The 5,911-nt window shown below is 39.2% G+C and overlaps 1 protein-coding gene across 6 annotated transcripts in view; it reads left to right on the forward strand.

Annotated features, from left to right (window-relative positions):
* Nucleotides 1-5,911, forward strand: part of hoxb3a (homeobox B3a) — a 100,192-nt gene that overhangs the window by 66,898 nt on the left and 27,383 nt on the right. Inside the window, exon 1 of one of the 6 annotated variants that reach the window (XM_015047008.1) lies at nt 501-1,686. The exons of the other annotated variants lie outside the window; for them this stretch is intronic. The gene's annotated coding sequence lies outside the window, so the exon portion shown is untranslated. Of the gene's footprint in view, nt 1-500; nt 1,687-5,911 lie in introns of those variants that run through there. 6 annotated transcript variants of the gene reach the window in all.

Raw genomic sequence — 5,911 nt, forward strand, 5'->3', positions numbered from 1 at the left:
TTCTTTCTTTCTTTCTTTCTTTCTTTCTTTCTTTCTTTCTTTCTTTCTTTCTTTCTTTCTTTCTTTCTTTCTTTCTTTTACCAAGCTTTATCCAACTGAAATGGACGCATTCGCTTTCCTTTACACAATGTCTTTTGTCATTTCACTTTCTCCTACTTCTGCCATCCTCTCTAGATTTTCTGTGTAGGTGTGTGTCGCTGTGCGAGCGTGTCCGACGGCATGGCAAAAGGCCTGCCAGTACGCGTGGGCAGATATTAACACAAGCAAAAGGACGCATTGGGAATTCAAAGCCAAGTCCACGTCGGCTTTGACGTTGATCTACAAATATTTGTAGATCAACAATCTACAAATTGATCAACAATTGATCTACAAATCTACAAATATTTGCTATTAACAGCAGCATGACACCGTCCGCTCAAACCCACATAGAGATAACAAAATAAAAAAGTAAAAAATAAGTGAAAATTGTAATGAAATTTAAACTGAAGCTCTTTTTTTTACACATGTAATGCAATTTGTGGTTTTAACTGTAATTTTTCGGTACCCAGTGCGCCTGGAAGACATGTTTACAGGAAGTACAAAAGCTGAACCCATTGAAACAAACATCTGCCTTAAAAGGTTGATGTTTTTTTCCGTCTTGGGTCTTGTCTCAACCATCTTTCCCTCTGATCGGGCTCAATTTGCCGCCATATAGCAGCAGTTTTCCGGGGGTCTTTGTGCAGATGGACACACAGCTTGCCGTGAACCGTTCTAACATCAGAGGAGCACCTCCACTACCCCTCCAGAATCTTCATTCTCTCTCTCCTGCTCTAGGAGTCCTCGTCAGGATCACTTCACGCTGCCGAGCCGCCAGTAGCGAATCACACAAAGGGAAAAACGAACATGTTTTGTGGATTCCTCAGATAGCTGGACAGAAGACAGGGGAGCAGCACCAGAAAGGATAGCGCGATTGTGCGTCACTCATCTGGGAAACAATACAGACTGATCACTGATCACCGGAGGCTCCTCTTGCGTCACTCTCCAATATCGCTCGCTGTCATTTAGTGTGGGTCCTTCTAGGGTCGCTCTGCACCTCGAACCCTTGCCGTTGGACCGTCAATACTGTAATCAAAGAAAAAAGACTAAAGAAAATGAAAAGGTTCATCACTGGTCGCTGTGCTGGTCAGGCACCGAGCCGAATATGTGGAGCATTCTGCAGCAGACTGATAAGTGGGGGTGGGGAGAGACCGCGCGCCATGTCTCTATTTTTCTTTCTTTTTCTTAGGTAAGGAAGTACCACATATCGAACAGTTCTCATGAGCTTGTGTGCCGCTGGTACGCTCCGAAGTTGCGAATTTATTGGAAGCCTTGCGAATTAATGTCTCCTCCCAAACACTGCAGGCAAAAAATAACTTCTTGAGACTTGAGAGAGAGGTGCTTTAGTGTCTGTAACGGACGATGGTACGGCTGGAAATCAGGTTTAACTGCTAATTGTCTGATTGTGATAAGCAGCGAGCAAAAAGCAAAGTTTGCGTAAATACGCACCAGCGATTTGGGGGAAAAAAAATGCTACGTCCAAGTAAAAGAAAGATTGATTGTTCATCGTAGCTGGAGTGGATGTTGTCCACTGGTGTCCAAAGCGGCTGTTTTCCAGAGGGGTAAGGCATCAGCAGAAGATCCGGTAGAACACAAACAGACATAAAGCAGGTAAGATCTGCTGCAACCTTTCTTCCGTCCTGTGTCCTCATCCCACGCTCCATAGCCCGTCACATCATGGATTATCTGTTGTGTAAACGTGAATAGTGTTTCTCCCTGTTCGAGATATTCATGGGCTGCACTTGTTTGCAGACCAGGACGGAAAAATGTGTGTGTGTGTGTGTGTAGGCGTGTGTGAGTGTGTGTCTAGGTGGGTGGGTGTGCGAGAGCACATGTGCCTCAGAATGGGAAGACTAACAGACAGGGAGTCAAAAAAGGGCGCCACACATTGCTCCCTTTGCTTCCTTCCTCATTTTAAAAGGAGGTTACTGCAGTACGACGAAAGCTTTGGACAGGGAGGTGCTGTGGTATGTGTGGAAGCTTGTGAAAGAGAGTGACTGAGATGAAAAGGATAGGGACCTGATGGCTCAGTGCAATGAAAGAAGATGCATGTTTGGCCAGTTGTGATTTATGATAGTGTGAATGGATTGCTCACTCAACAAGCCCTCCCCCTCACCCCCCAGCTCATTCTTTCTTGCTTTTCTTACTCACATGTCCTTTCCTGATCCCAACAAACGGCAAATTCAAGAAAAAGAAACTCCACTAATTTCCCGTTGAATATGACCTAAGATGAACAGACTGTAGAATAAAATAGTAGTGGATAATACAATGCAAGATAAGACTTTTGTGAAATACTTTAAGGTTGTTCCGTAACAACTTACCCCTTCATGTACTTGTTGTGGTCAGACCCATCAGTCCCCAGGGTTGTTCATATTGTTCCACCAACTCACTACCAGGTTATGATTAGTTTATAATATTCTCTCAAAGCTGGACATTTCAATGTTGAATTTTCTTTTTATTGAAATAAGTAGATGTAGGTTGAAGTTAGATACCTTCAAGCAGTAATTATGCAGCTTCTACAAATACAAATATATAGAAAAGCAACCAATTATGATGCTTTTGAACTTTACAATTTTCAATAGATTCTGAATGAATCTATTGGTATGAATCTGGTATGAATCTCTTCATACCAGTAAGAAGTGGCTGATGTTTGTAATTGAAGCAAATGTGTTTTATGACAGGGACAGCGATTTGAAAAAAGAAGAGATTTTTTATATGAAATTGTAAATGTTGAAATGTCAAACAGTATGGAAAACATTTTGTCTGATCTTGTATGATCTGCGGAACATGCTTTTCTACAAAGAGGTAAAAAAATATTCAGAGAAGGATTACGCTTTATTTGACAGTCTTGACTTTCAGAGAGGACTAGACAATTAAAGCAATTAAAACCTATGCCCTTTACCACTATAGCTAGTTGTGACTTTGTAATTATTTCTGATTAAACTGGTCAAAAACAAAGAATAGTTAAGGACAATTGCTAAATATGGCTTCCATCATCTTAAGTAGCTTTTGTACATCTGATCTGCCAACCTGCTTGACCTCGGTGGGTTCTACTCGCTGTCACATAGAGATTTTAAAAGCTTAAATAAGCCACAGCAACTCCTTGAATTTTGTGATTTAATTGATTTTTCATACATCACTGACAAACTATGGGCAAAACATAATCAGAGTAAAATTGAGACAAGGACGCCTGACACTATTGCGCTGTGTGATAGCTGACTGGTCTGCCTGGGATCCATACAGCTTCTGTCTTCTGCAGTAACAAACTGAATAGTAGACTGGTTTGATTCTGGGACAAGGACCCTGATTATGTTTCAGAAGCTTGAAAGAGGAGAACCTGACAGGATCTAGGCTCTTCAATAACAAGCCAAGAAAATCCAGGTTTAGGTCACTTAGATCTGTTCTGTAAGAGAAATGATACAATAAGGCAAAGCATTATTTCCAGTAGCCTATTGCTTCTAAAAAGCCACATGTCCAAAATGGTCATTTAAGCACATACATTAAACAAGTTTTATAACTATTATGCCTGAAAGATGTCAAAGCTTTAGAGACAACTAGATGCATGCATCACAGTGAGACTCTTTTTATTATTAACAGGATCAGGAGTCACAGTTTGGATGCAGAACTCACTCTGTCACATCCTTCTTCCCTTATAAGGTTAGACTATTTAACTGAATGACCAAACTTAGCAAAATCTCCTTTCAAATATCCTATTAATTATTTTTTTTACGGTAATATTAGAAAATTGGAAAATAATAATAACTCTTCTCTCCACCACTAAACATACATAGATAAGCAAGCAGTCACATTTATTGCTGTCGATTCTGTGTTCAACAGAATTGTTTTGCTTGGCACTTTTTTGGCCCAGGAGCAAAAAGTGCAATTTGACCCCTGGACAAATCCCCTTCCCCCTCTCATGATGTCCAGCTTCCTTTGAGATTGTAGTTAAAGATTAGCATCTCTTATAAAGATTAACTCTCTGTCATGCTGACAGCATGAGTTTTTGGTTCAGGACTGTTTTACCTAAGGCCAAGCTCTCAGTGAACAGAGGAAACCAGGAACACAGAAAGGTCCCACATGGGTGAATAATCAGAAATAAGATGGAAGATAATGAAACAAAATAGCTCAGATACTTCTTGGAGATTGAGGCTTTTAAAGAGTAGAGCTGCTGTAAACTATGAACAAACAGAAAAAAATTGAAAAGGAAAAAGTTTTTATCAGACATATGACAAAGGAATAAAGCAAAAGCATCTGTAGAATACAAACAAATTCCCAGAATATATATATATTTTTTTTACTGGTATGTGTTTATTTTGATGTGAATAAAGAATTGTAATCCATCCATCCATCCATTATCCAACACATTTATCCCTAGTGGGGTGGCAAGGCCTGCTGGTGTCCATCTCCAGCGGTTACCAGGCGAGAGGTGGGTTGCCCTGACAGGTCACCAGTCCATTTCTCACCACCAAATACATGTGTTTTTCAAAACATTTTAAAAGTTTAAATGTATTTTAAAAAATCTGTAGACAACTTTAGCTTAAAAAATATTTCAAAGCAGATTTTTACTCACAATAAATGTAGTCCCGTGACAACTGATGGCCACAGTAAAACAGAAGGTGAATCCTTTTGGCAGAATCTAAGTACACAACCCCCCACTCACCTCTCAAGATGGAGGAAAATGGTTGATTTAAAATTAATTTGTTTTCTTGTTCTACAAGTTTAAAAAAGTCTGAAAACATAAGAAGGAGTGAATGTAGATTAATTTGAATGCAGTCTCTTTTCAGAGCAGATGCAGCTATTGAAAAGTAGAGCTGATGTTGAAATGTCATTCACCTGAAGCTGGTTGGGGGGCAGAAACTACACTGCAGTGTTAAGCATGTCGAAGCTTGTCCATTTGGTGCGACTGTGGTGTTGATGATGATGAGGCTGCATAACAAACAGACTTTTTCCACTTTAAATAACACAAATCATGCTGTTTGAAGTGTTTGTAAAATGTAAGAGTTTTAGCATGTCTCCTGGTAGTTGGTCTTAAAGACTTCAAAGATCAGGTCCACCTTCATTAAACTGTGATGTAATATCAGATTAGGCACATTTGGATACAGGACGTTTGTAAACTCTCCAGAAAAACCCTTCTATAAGAGGGATTATTTATTTGTAAATCAGACAAACATATACATGGTCAACAATAAGGACAGCAGAAAAGGGTTTCCCTAAGATATAAAGTTTTATAAAAAAAAAAAACAAACAAAGCAAGGAAAGAAAGATAGAAACATAATTCATATTTAGCGTGCAAAGGACAAATAAAATTATTACTAGTTTGTTAAACTACAATAAAGATGTAGCTGCATCCATCAAAGCAGGTGATGAACTAAGCCTTCAAAAATGAAAAATGCAGCGGATTGAACAGGAGGCGCTAAAAATAAAACCTCTGATAGCTGCGGACGCAGCAAAGCTGTTTTGCGGGAGTTGGGCGGGGCGAAGACAGTTAGTCTGCTGTCTGCCAGTTGTAAATTATTTTATTAGCCTACATGTAAATAGTTTAGAGCAGTGGTTCCCAAACTTTTTCACCTGGGCCCCCCCAGTTGTTTCCAAACATTTTATAATAATATTTAAGTCCGGAATTATAAATACTATTCCAATTTTATCATTTAACAATTTAGAAGCATCTGTACATACTTGTAAATACTCAGCATATTCTTTATTTATATACCTTTCCACCTCCTTTTTTTTCTATTTGTCTGTCTTTTCCCAATAAGCTTAAATCAACTTCAGCTTTTCCACTTAACCAAGGTGGAGTATCAGGAATACTCACCACAGGACGAATTAAATAATGATT

The sequence above is a fragment of the Poecilia latipinna genome, unplaced genomic scaffold, assembly GCF_001443285.1.
Source record: "Poecilia latipinna isolate Pla-1442-1.1 unplaced genomic scaffold, P_latipinna-1.0 Scaffold802, whole genome shotgun sequence".
NCBI lineage: Eukaryota > Metazoa > Chordata > Actinopteri > Cyprinodontiformes > Poeciliidae > Poecilia > Poecilia latipinna.